General features: G+C 32.1%; 2 long non-coding RNA genes across 3 annotated transcripts; both read left to right on the forward strand.

Annotated features, from left to right (window-relative positions):
- The first annotated feature begins 1,462 nt into the window (after positions 1-1,462).
- LOC139500751 (uncharacterized) lies at positions 1,463-9,787 on the forward strand. 2 transcript variants are annotated; one of them, XR_011658353.1, is made up of 4 exons: positions 1,463-1,514; positions 7,385-7,552; positions 8,658-8,839; positions 9,492-9,787. It is a non-coding gene; the product is annotated as an uncharacterized lncRNA (long non-coding RNA). The 2 variants fall into 2 exon arrangements; XR_011658352.1 differs by lacking the exon at positions 1,463-1,514 and having other exon boundaries at positions 7,322-7,552.
- Positions 1,521-3,656, forward strand: LOC139500752 (uncharacterized). Its single transcript, XR_011658354.1, has 3 exons — positions 1,521-1,684; positions 2,964-3,153; positions 3,448-3,656. It is a non-coding gene; the product is annotated as an uncharacterized lncRNA (long non-coding RNA).
- Positions 9,788-13,666: the final 3,879 nt, after the last annotated feature.

Raw genomic sequence — 13,666 nt, forward strand, 5'->3', positions numbered from 1 at the left:
CATCCCGTCAATGTGTTTGTATTGTCTTTCATTTTTTGCTGGTTGGTTTGTACATGCGACTTTTTGAATTTCTTTGGTTCTTATAACGTGACTCTGTACTTTAAAAGATCCCATCAGTATGATATTGGTCTATTGTATGTCATTATGATATTTTTTTTATGAATTACAAAATACGTTAAACCACAAACGTCAAAATTATTCAATCGCGTAGTGGAATGAACTATTTGTGGATTCTTATAAATTCTACATAACTTTTGGACTATTTTAAATCTCGGTCTATTTATAAAATTAATTCTTACATACTTTTGATTTTTTAACCCTGTATGCTAACATTGCATATGTGAAATTTTAAAATTGTTTGTATATACATTTTGAACGACAAATATATGTGACATATACATTTTCTGACGTCAGACACGCGAATCAATGAATGTGTTTGTAAATAGATGTTTTTGTGTTCTGTTAAATTGTTCCTTGTAAAATTGGCACACGATGATGACTGCTGTACCCATATGTTGACTATTTTATCTATAATGTCTGTTTAATAGTTCACGCATCATTGTAAATATAACGGAATTTGATGAGACTGTCATCAAAGTGAGAGGGGTCGCGCTATACAACCAGGTTTAATCCATCATTTTCTACATTTGAAAATGCCTGTACCAAGTCAGGAATATGATAATCCTTTTCAATTCGTTTTTTATGTGTTTTGTTACTTGATTTTGCCATGTGATTATGGACTTTCCGATTGGATTTTCCTCTGAGTTCAGTATTTTTGTGATTTTACTTTTTAATATGATTTTAAAGGATAAATTATTTGACTTCTATTCATTTTCTTTATAAATAAAACTATTTTTTCATTTCAGTTATTATGTAAAATCCCTGACGTTTTTTCAAGTGATTATACATAATCCCTGAAAATTAAAGTGATTATATATAATCCCTCAACTAGCCAGTGATTCTACATAATCCCTGAAAAATTTCAGGGATTCTACATAATCACTGATTGTACAAATTCACTATAACATATACCCGGATTGCATATATATTGAAACTTACTAATAAAGTCTTCAGGTACTTTGGGTTCATTTCTTTTCCTGGGTATCAATTTTCGGGGATTGCTGAAAACTTGCATATTCGTGGATTTTTAATTTCGTGTTTTGAACAATCTCTGTATACAAATCCTATTGAAAATATGTTATTCGATGAACCTTTGAATTTGTGGTCCACCTGTATTAGGAAACCCACGAAAATTGGTATCCAGCGAAAATTAAAATGAATCCACAGTAAATCCTTTTATGAAAGCTACACAATGTATATTTAAGTCAGTTATTCATTGACCTAATTAGCCTATAATTTCTACAACTTGACATTTGACATTTTACTGTCGCCTTAAGACTATAACTGTCTTTTATGAAAAGCATCCATGTGACACTTTGACAACTTTTATTTTATTATAGAGGAAAAGGTCCCAGGACGTGGATGTTCCTGTGAAGCAACAGCTAGACATTCAAGTGTTGTAGTTTTGCTGCATATTGCTTAAGCAGCAAAAGACAACTAACTGTTTGTACGGACTGCGTGTTGGGATTGAAAATGTCACCAAGACAAGTTTTAATTCTGGTTATACTTGGAATATGTTGCAACATTTCACAGGAGTTTGCTTTACAGCGAAAACCAGTTGAAAGTAAGTATGTAGATATTGCATACATTCTGCCAATGTTATAATGGTTTTTGCTTGTATTGTGGTTTTTTAAGGTTAGTTTTAATTGAACAAATAGAATGTTAATACGTTCATTAAACTAAACGAATCTATCAAACACTCATTTTGCAGTTGGTGAAATTTATTTACCATATTTTATTGCATAACATTAAATCTATATAATCCAACAAAATGTATGAAGTAGTATATGGAGTAGCAATAGCAGCAAGGGAACACGACCCATATGATTCTATCCTGTTCAATTACATGAAAGAATCTAGAAATATCATTACTTTGCTATATCTAAACACATTTGACAGAGTGTATACAGACTCAAATCCTATTTTTCTTAAAACGTGTAAAGTTTCATGAATGGTCTCGCTACAAATAACACTATTTTCCTATACTAAAGCTACATGCTGGTATAATAACATTAAACATTCATAATTTAAAAACATAAAATATATGGGACAATGAAATACATTTCTATTTAGTCATACTAACATATTAGGTGTATATGGATTTTAAAGAAGCTTCGTGCTCCTACAGGAAATTAAACTTTATTTCTGACATATTTTATACAATTGTGTTTTTAATTACAACTTGTGTATATTAAAATATATATCTGTTTCATGAAATACACGTAAAAAGAACAGTCGGACACACTTTTCACTCAAACGTCCTCAAATGTTCAACTCAAAAACAACATTTATTGATCTTTTGTATGTAGACCTACAATGCAATTTAATTCTTAGTGTGTTTTATCTAGAGAAGATAGCCTTCAAACATTGAAGAAGTAAAGTTTGCACTATAACGATATGTTTTTATTATTTTTATTTTTATTTTAAATCCACCCCCCCCCCCCCCCCCCTCCCCCGATAACAAACCAGGCAATGATTTGAAATTGTCATAACCCTCAAAGTACATTAAATGGTGCTTTATAGCTAAAACATAAATGAGTCCTGAGAATGCAACTGTCATGTACATATCTTGATAATACCATTTGAATGAATTTATCGGGTTTCAGAAGTTTAATTGACAGCGTATCATCACTAATAATGGGAAGCATTTTACGAAATACTGAATTTATATGTAATTTGAAATGCGTATTTAACATATTTCTAGATTATATTTTTTTTTTACATTTTTTGCATTTGTAAGGATCAGCAAAGTTGAATGGATTCTTTATTTTTGAAATTGATCTAGGAATTCTCGATTTTTTTCTAGTATTAGATAATTGCAACTTAATTTTTTATATCAACAGTCACCACACCTGCGTTTCAACCCTTTGACATATATGACCAGTTGTGCAGTTACTACAGGCAGCAGTGTAACTGTGCAAAGGTTCGACAATTTTGTGTTGATCCATCTTGCTGCAACCAATCACCATTCGCTATTTTCAGAATGATTGGACAGATGATGGCTACCGACGATGATGACGACTAAAATACTATGTAGGTAAAAACGTGAATGCGATGTTTCATTTTATTTATGTATAAAGATTCAACATAAAATGCATGCATACCAAGAAAAGTTCTTGTTTGCCATATTTTAATTTTAATTATGTATAAACAAAAGTAAGATAACAAAATTATCGATCTTCCAGAAAAATGCAAAACGAAAAGTCCGTAATCAAATAGCAAAATCAAAAGCTCAAATACCTCAAACGAAACTAAAACAACTGTCATATTGTCAACGTTATCGCTAATTATAGGAGATCAATATTGTTTTTCCTTTTCTTCTTACAGGTCATAATTTTCTCCAGAAAACCTGTTTTTCGTAGTGGATATACTTTAGTCAATCACCTGAATTATGTAGTGGACATACCATATGTAGTTGCCTGCTTTATGTAGTTTACATATACAATCAACCGAGTATACATATATTTATGATTCACCAAGTGTTATAATCGTAAATTAAATATATATATTTATTATGCGAATACACTCATCATAGATACCAGGACTAAATTTCATATATACGCCAGACGCGCGTTTCGTTTACAAAAGACTCATCAGTGACGCTCGAATCCCAAAAAGTATAAAAAAAGCCAAATAAAGTACGAAGTTTAAGACCATTGAGATCCAAAATTCCTAAAAGTGTTGCCAAATACAGGTAGAAAAGCCTTAGTATTTCAAAAAAATCAAAATGTTGTAAACAGTTAATTTATAAATATAACAATATCAATGATAATTCATGTCAGCACAAAAAGTGCTGACTACTGGGCTTGTGATACCCTCGGAGAAATAATCTCCACCAGCAGTGGCATCGACCAAGTGGTTGTAAATAAACTCATCATAGATACCAGGACTAAAATGCATATTTACGTCAAACGCGCGTTTCGTCTACTAAAGACTCATCAGTGACGCTCGAATCCCAAAAAGTAAAAAAAAAAAGCCAAATAAAGTACAAAGTTAGAGAGCATTGAGATCCAAAATTCTTTTCCCTCTTTTTTTTTTTTTTAATTAAAAATAACCTTTCAAAATGGTATTTTATGTTTAACACATATTTACCGATTTGACTCAAATGTTTATATTTGATTTACAACATACCAAAACGTAGAAGTCTATAATAACTAGATGTGTCGTACCGACACGTATGGCTCCGTCCTAAATTTTTTTTTAAAATCTGCAATTTCAACAACACATGTGGACACAAACATGATGGTAGTCTAACATTTAAAAAAAATCTGCTCAAAATCTTAAGGCTGTAAAAAAATCCATATAACTGTGATTTTAAACAATTTATCAAAATCCTAAGCCCGTTATTTAGGCAAAGATTATCGAAGAGGAATTTAACATAAACTTTATCTGTAAATCATCATGGGTAACTCACATACCAAAAATCAGCCCTGTATCCGAAGGAGTTTTGACAAAAGTCCGTATAACTGTGATTTTCAACAATTTTATAACGCCCTTAATTTCGACAAACAATAGCGGAGCGGAACGAAACTCAAACTTGATCTGTTACTCTTCATGTTTAACTCACATACCAAAAATCTGCCCAATATCTAAAGGCGTTTAGAAAAAGGTCCGTATAACTGTGATTTTCAACAATTAATAGAAGTCCAAAGCCGGTATTTTCGGCAAAAATTAGCGGATCGGAACGAAACTCAAACTTGATCTGTAACTCATCATGGTCAACTCACATACAAAAATGCAGTCCAATATCTGAAGGCGTGTAGACAAAGGTCCGTATAACTGTGATTTTCAACAAATTATAGAAGTCCAAAGCCAGTAATTTTTACAAAAATTAGCGGATCGGTACGAAGCTCAAACTTGATCTGTAACTCATCATGGTAAACTCACATACAAAAAATCAGCCCAATATTTAAAGGCATTTAGAAATTAGCCTGTATAATAATTTGTTGCGAAATGACTGAATGACAGAACGACAGAATAAAGGAATGACGTAATGACAGAATGATGGTATGATGGAATGACTAATAAGGGTAAAACTATTTGGCCTTGGCAACTTTGTTGCGTGGCTATAAAAATGATCTTGATAACATATAACCACATTCTATGGGTATGTGAGTCTATACGGGATCGGATTTACAATCGAGATGAACTCCAAAAGCTGCCAATGGCATTATCCCCGGTATAATAAAACATTAAGATATAAATATATTGCGTATCCGTGCAATTGCCTTTTTCAGGTCTGCTTGATTTCATATTATAGTTTACACAATTATGTTCATCATCGTTCTTTTTTTTTTATAAACTGATTTTTTAGATGGAATCAGTGAAACAAATGGTAAAATCTAGTTTAACTTTCAATGTTGACATTATTTAGTTCTTGCGTAGCCTATATACTATTTACATGAAACATAAGGGTACATCAGTAAATATTGTAATGTAACCCTAATCAATATAAAATTAAAAAAACTGTTTCAACAAAAAAACACGAAATGGCAAATAGAAAAAGTAATTTAGCAAAAATGAGAGTCAAGAACCAAATTTAAACAAAACACTATTGCGTGATGTATTAGTACCGGTCGACGTCATACGTATATACTCAAAATATTATAAACAATAAAGGTGAAACTATATACAAGGACAAAAAGGTGAACTTTAACACATTATCAAGATGATAAACAACGCCAGCACCTGGAATCTATACCTCAGAACCATCAGGTTCTGTACTATTTGTGAAGTTGATTCCTTATATTTATTAACTAGACCTTGGAATGTATATTACAAAAAAGGGGCGAAAGTAACCAGACGGACATTCAAACTCATAGATCGAAAACAAACTGACAACCCATGGCTCAAACAGACAAATAAAAGTACACCAAACACAACATAGAAAACTAAAGACTAAGCAACACGATCCAAAAAACTTAAGATGATCACGGATGCTGTGGAATGATAAACAGATCCTGCGCCACATGTAGCACCCGACGTGTTCTCGTATTTGGAAACAGGACGAGATGTTTTTTTGACATCATCTTTGTTCATCAACGTTCAGATTAGACACGGTTGACGTATTTTAAAATTAGTCGGAGAAGCAGCGGCAAGCTCTTGAATAGAGAAAGACTTGGATAATGTATATCTCATATGCAGGTGAAGTTTATAAATTGCTTCTAAGGTGACGAAAATTCATAATTTCAAAATTGAAATTGTCTCATTTGTCCTAAATTAAGTAATGTGATGAACAGTGTTAAATTCGAGATCAATGTCAAAAAATATATCTGTGGTTTCTTGAGACGGAAATGTAGGAGAATATATAAATTAGACTTATTCAGAAAAAAATAGACTGTTAATGCAAAGAACGTCATCAATATACCTGTTTATTAAATTAAATAATGTATCCTATTTGATTTTCATACCTTTTACAAATGTCTGAAGGAACTCCGACTCGCGAAAATAAGAAACGTTGCCAAGTAGACGTTCACAGCTTGTCACCAAGGGAAAAGAGACACTGTAAAAATAAGCTCTTCGATTTCGACTCCTTTTTGATAGATTTAGAATGCGCACACTATAAGATTTGCAAGCCAGGGATGCACAAAAACGTAGACACATTGTTAGTCGATGTAGTTGTTTTATGAACAAATGAAATATTGAAAAAATAGCCAGATTCTTCAATTTTGTTTGATTGATTTTGCACCTTGGTTTAAAAGTATTTTCTATATCATGCCAACACGACAATACAGACTATTGAACGGTAGCATGCACAGTAAAAGGTGAGAAAATTCTAAAGGTTTTGTCATATAATCTGAAGTGTTATTGTGTTGTTCCCTCAAAATCAGAGATACGCGTACCTGAAATGTGGTATATAGTTATGTATTCTTACTTAAGCTTAGATCTGCAATCAAACCATAGACAGAAGCCATATTAACTTTAGGATCCTGTTAGATTAACTAAAACTCCAGAAGACACTGTTGTCTAAGATTCATGAAAGTCATTACTGACAAAATTCCTTTAGTTAAAGATGTTAGATACATGTATTACTTATATTTTTACAGGTAAATGCTAATATATGCTTTATTTAAGTCAGCTGTTCATGGGCCTAATTAGCCTATAATGTCTACAACTTGACATTTGACATTTTACTGTCGCCTTTAGCCTATACCTGTCTTTTATGAAAAGCATCAATGTGACAATTATATAACTTTTATTTTATTATAGAAGAGACGGTCTCAGGACGTGGATGTTCATGTGAAACAACAGCTAGACATTCAAGTGTTGTAGTTTTGCTGCATTTTGCTAAAGCAGCAAAAGACAACTTACTGTTTGTAAGGACTTCTCTCTGGCATTGAAATGTCACCAAGACAATTTTTTATTCTGGTTATCCTTGGAATTTGTTGCAATATTTCAGAGGAGTTTGCTTTAAAGCGTAAACCAGTTGAAAGTAAGTATGTAAATATTGCATACATTCTGTCTATGTTATAACGGTAATGGTTCGTATTGTTGTTTTCTAAGGTTATTGTAAAAGGACAAATACAATGTAAAACGTTCATTAAACTAAACGAATCTATCAAACACTCACGCTGCAGTTAGTGAAATTTATTTACCATATTTTATTGCATAACATTATATCTACATAATCAAACAAATTACATCTGTTTCTATGAGCTTGAAAAGAATAAGGATATGCATAAAGATTTTTGTTTTGATTTTTGTTTTTCTAGTACTCAAATTATAGTGTGGATTCAAATGTATTTGTGGTAGGAGCAGATAATCGTGCTCTTTGATGTACATAAGCATACATTCTACAGAAAACAAACCCATTTCAAGATTAAAGATCAATTTTTCAAAAGCGTTATACTTTTATCTGTGACCATTGCCACAGTCTTTAAAAAACTAATTTTAAAAAAAGATAACAATTTTATCGAAGGTAATAATCGGCAACACTATTTCACGATTAGACGTGTTTGAATTGACAGTTTTTTGCTTAAAACGTGTTAAGTTTCATGAATCGTTCTGCTACAAATAACAACTCAAAAACAATAGTTTTGATTGTTTGTGTGTAGATTTAAAATGAAATTTAATTATAAGTTGAGTTAGCCGTCAATCTCTGAGTAAGTAAAGTCTGCCCTATCACGATATATTTTTTATTAGAATCCCTCCTTTACCAAAAACAAACTAGGCAATGGTTTGGAGTTGCCATAACCCTCAAAGTACATTAAATGGTGCTTTATAGCTTAAACATAAATGATTCCTGACAATGCAACTGTCATGTAAATATCATGATAATACCATGTGAATGATTTTATCTGGTTTCAAAAGTGAATTTGGAAGCGTACCACCATTAATAGTGGAGGTTTTCACGAAATAGAATCCCGACTTTCTATGTAATTTGAAATGCGTATTTAACACATTTCTAGATTATCTTTTTCCCATTTTCGCCAATTGTAATGATCCGCAATGATGAATGGATTCCTTTTTTTGGCAATTGATCTCAGAATTCTCGATTTTTTTTAAGTATTAGATAATATCAACTTGTTTTTTAACAGCCACCAAACCTCTACCCCCTGAAGTATATGACGCGTTGTGCAGTTATTACAGACAGATGTGTAACTGTGAAAGGATTCGACAATTTTGTGTTGATCCATCTTGCTGTAACCGATCACAATTCTTCACAATTATTGGCCAGATGATGGCTGTAGAGGATGATGACGACTAAAATACTCTTCAGGTAAAAAGGTGTTCTCTCTTGTAAGCTGCATTGATTGGAAACGATGTTTTCTTTTATTTACGAATTTGTTTTAACATAGCAGGCATGCATATCAGATATAACAGTTCTTGTCTGCAATATTTCAATTTGAATTATGCATGAATAAAAGTAAAGTTACAAAAATATATATCCCCGAGGAAAATTCAAAAAGGAAAGTCCGTTATGAAATTGTAAAACCACAACACATCAAACGAATGTAAAACAACTGTCTAATACCTGAATTGGTATAGGCATTTTTTATGTAGATAATGGTTGATTAAATTTGGTGCTACCTAAACTTCTAACTTATAAACTGAGAGCACCATGTCGAAAACGGAAAAAGACAAACAGACAAACACGAATATTAGATCGATATTTTTTGTATGATGATTCAAGCACTGTCCAGCTGTTCTTACATTATGCTGTAACATCACTGTCACATTTTGCAGACAGTGTTTTGCACTAACAAATTTGTGAAATACGTGACAATAAATCTATCAATCATTCAATGAGTTAGTAAGTATTGTTGTTTGCTCTATGGTCGGGTGGTTGTCGCTTTGACATATTCACCATTTCCTTTCTCAATTTTATGTGAAGAAAGGTTTGTTTTGTTCATGTTTTTTTCTATTGACAGGTTATCCTTTTCTCAAGAAAATCTGCTTAAAGAAGTGGACATACATACACCAATCAAATGCATACTTCAATACCTGCTTTATGCAGTGGAAATACCTGCTTCATCCACCTTCTATATGTACTGAACATTAATTTGTCAATCACATGCATTATGTGGTGCATACATACATCACAAACGCTTGTGTTATGCAGTGAACACATACAATACACTCGCTATAAATATAGATAAATAAACTAGCAACTGTCATAGTCATAATGAAATACAATAACTATATACATGATATATTTGATGGGAAAGGTGCATTTTTTTCTTTTTTGTTATATTGTCTGAATTGATTTTACAACCAGATGTCAATGTGATGACAAGTTCTTTACAATCTTAACCCTATCAATTGTACTGAGGAATTGTGTTTACATTTTATTAGAAACGTTTCTAAAGAGGGTTGAAGGAAAAGATACCACAGGGACATTCAAACTCATAGATCGAAAATATACTGACACGCCCTAGTTACAAAAGAAAAAGAAAACAGACAAACAAGATTTCACAAAACATAACATAGAAAACTAAAGACTATACAACACGAACACCATGAAAAACTGGAAGTGATCTCAGGTGTCCGAAAGGGCAAGTAAATCTTGCTCCACATGTGGCTGGTGTTATAACAGACCTGGTAGTCAAAATTCGGTAGATAACAATCATGAAAAAGTAATGGGATAGTAGTAACGACATAAAGAACATATCCACTATCATCTGTGAAACGGATATTAGTAATGGTGAACCAAAGTGTGATGGCGTCCGTAAAATTAACGAAGGGATGAGTTCGTCTTCACCATTTGGAACGCTGGTTTGAATAACTTTCTTTGAAGCAGTAAAACTCTATTAGGTAAATCATGTTAGGAAATAACAGCCCGGTAGTATCGTATCAATTTGGAGATATCTTCTCCATATGCATGGGCTGCTTTAATATTGCTAGATAGACATGGAAAGTTCACAATTGGAAAGCTGAAATCATTTCTTTTGTCGTTAAGTTTTGTTTACAACCGACCCTCATTGGTATTTTCTACATTTAAGTCTAGATATTAGGCAGACTTATCTGTATTCTTTGTATCATTTATATTTAGTTCGAAGGGATAGATGCGTTCAACATAATCACCAAATGTTAAATTATTAAGGGAAAGATCATCATCAAAATAGCGGAAAGTTAAGGAAAAGAGATTGCTACCTCTTTTGTTTCTACCTAAGAAGTTGCTCTATAATGCCATTCTCATAAGAATAATGGAACAAGTCTTTTGTTGAAAATCACGTCCTTCAAACTTTAAAAGTATGTTATCAATCAACATGACCATGAAAATGAGCTAAGGTCAAGTGAAACTTGCAAGTTTGATATGTACATCTTGATATCATTCCATATAAAAAAGAATAGTATACCTATTAAGTGTAGTATATAATACATGAGCTTGACCCCAAAAACTTTACCATGTACATAGATCAATGAAAACAGGTCGATGTCAAACGGTCTGACTAGCATAAACTAAATATAGATATCATGGTATTCATATTAAGAGTGAAATTTACTTTAAAAACGTCTCAACAATTTTGCAAGAAGTCACTGAACCATGTATAAAAAGACCAGGATAAACGGACGGAAACGAAAACTTCATTTTTTTATTTTTCCGCATTTGCGCAGAAATCTGTTTCTTTCTTCCGATCTCGTTTGTTTTGAGACTTTGAGTACTAGTATTATATATATTTATCAGTGTACATATATATAGGAATGAGCGCAATAACAATTTAATTTTAATTATTCTTTGATATGAAAAAAAAGTTACCTAATGGTAGCGTCTCTTTGTTTACATTGAAAACGACGTTATGCATAAATCGCATCTTAAATCCCTCATAGCAGAAACAACATCGCAAATGTTACGGTATTTCCTTTCCTTTTTTAACATATAAATTTGTTAGAATTAAAAAAAAAGTAATTGATACGAACGTCATTCCCTTTATCACAGGAAACACCTTTCTCATATCAACACCAGACATCGCTATGCAAATAATGAAATATCAATGTATTCTACCTTCTGAAATAATAAGGTTTACAGAAGATGTTGAACTCCATTCTCGCCCTCGCCCTCGCCACCGCTTCAATATTAATTTGTCGAGCTTCATGCAATAGAAATAGCAAGCATTACAAAAACGATAAAATAAAACAAAAGACATCTAAAGACTAGCTATAGAATACACGAGCCTGTTATAACCAGGTACTCTGAGACGTTAGGCAGATCCTGCTCCACATATCAACAAAAATGTTTGTCTTTGATAGCAAATCCCTCATAATTATAGTATTTACTTTATCGATAAAGTAAAAATTAAGTGATTACCAAAATAAGGGTTAACAAATTAGATAGAATGATATAAAACCATCTATGACGTACTGCACCTCTGGACCCAACAGAAACAAAAACGCCATAAACGAAATAAGCAAAACCTGGAGGCGGGATGAATAAATATCGAGACACGTCAACATCCACAAGACCAATGGAAACATAATAGCATAACAAAATAACGGGAAAATTAAAATGAAATAATATACACAGCTTCAATACTTTGAATTATATAAAGCTCAAGACAGTCTTGTATTTTGTCGGAAATAGATACTGAATGTCATCATCATCTAAAAGGTCTTGATTTTTTCTGACGAACGTTTTGGAAAAAGGACGAGACAATCTTCCCAAAAATCCTGACAAATTTCTGTTTTATACCGATTCCGATACCGTTTTACAAAGTCTGAGTAGCAGTTTCATTTCGTGGATATTGGATGATATAAAAATATTACCTTAATTCGTATTCATGAATGTAAGTATGTTGCTGCTAAGGTGACGAATATTTTTAATCTTAAGATTACAAACGACTCGTTTGTCATATATTCTGGAACTTAGATAACTGCATTTGTTAAATCGGAGGTAAATGCCTAGACATGATGCAGAGGAACATGAGACTGTCGTTTTAAGTATCTTGTTTAGATTTATATCATATGTGGACTCATCAGACAGCACATCACGATAAACTTCTATGTGAAATTAAATGATTTAGCTTCTTATACAACTGTTTGGAGGGGTACCCTGTCATATGAAAATAAGAAAAGGTCGAACAGAAAGGTACTCATTTAGTTTTCAAGGGAAACAGGGGACATTGTTAAAATATCCTCTGGAAACGTTTTTGGAAAAGAAGCACTGTTTCTTAATTTATCTCCATGATCAAACATACAAATGTGTAAACCAGGGATGCATAAATACTGAAATAACATCAACATTATTCTCCATAAATCTGTACAGGAAGTTTTATCTAGTTCTAATTGTATAGTTTTATTTTTGATATTCATCCTATATGTATCAAGTGTTAAATTAGGTTTTACATTTGAAAATGCCTGTACCAAGACAGGAATATGACAGTTCTTGTCCATTCTTTTTTATGCGTTTTGTTATTTAATTTTGCCATGTGATTATGGACTTTCCGAATTGATTTTCCTCTAAGTTCAGTATTTTTGTGATTTTACTTTTTACTTATTTAACAGAACTTTCTTGGAATTCCTTATTGGAAGATTTTATAAACACATAAGTATTATACGTTAAACGAGTTATTTTTCATTTATCTGTATATATTATGAAACCGTTTTTTCAAAAGTTATGATTTTCTAAGGGTTGTTAAATATTTCGCGGTGGTATCTTAAGCTTGCCACGGCTTTATTTGGACTTGTTTATTTGCTTTTGGTCTTGAAAGTCTTGTCCCTAATAAATTTATTAACTAATATGTATTTGCATTCAGGTATCGCAGATAAAAAAAATTCGTTCATAGTGTGTAAAAAATGGTAAACAACACGTTTACCCTCATCAGGAACGCTCAAAGCCAAACATTTGTAATTCGAAGATGATTAAGTACTGAAAATCGTTAAAGAGCTATATGTCAAAAATACCTAAAAGAAATAGCCAAATTCATCAAAAGCAAACATTGCCTGAGGGAGTTGAAACCTTAGCTTTAAAATAATTTCAAAATTTATAAACGGACAATTTAGTAAAGTTTGTTACATCATGTCAGTACCGAGTGTAAATTTACGTTTTGTATGAGCTAAGCCTTCCAATTGGTATTTTATCGTGTGTTTTTCTATGTTGTAATGTCAT

This window comes from Mytilus edulis, chromosome 13, assembly GCF_963676685.1.
Source record: "Mytilus edulis chromosome 13, xbMytEdul2.2, whole genome shotgun sequence".
Classification (NCBI taxonomy): domain Eukaryota; kingdom Metazoa; phylum Mollusca; class Bivalvia; order Mytilida; family Mytilidae; genus Mytilus; species Mytilus edulis.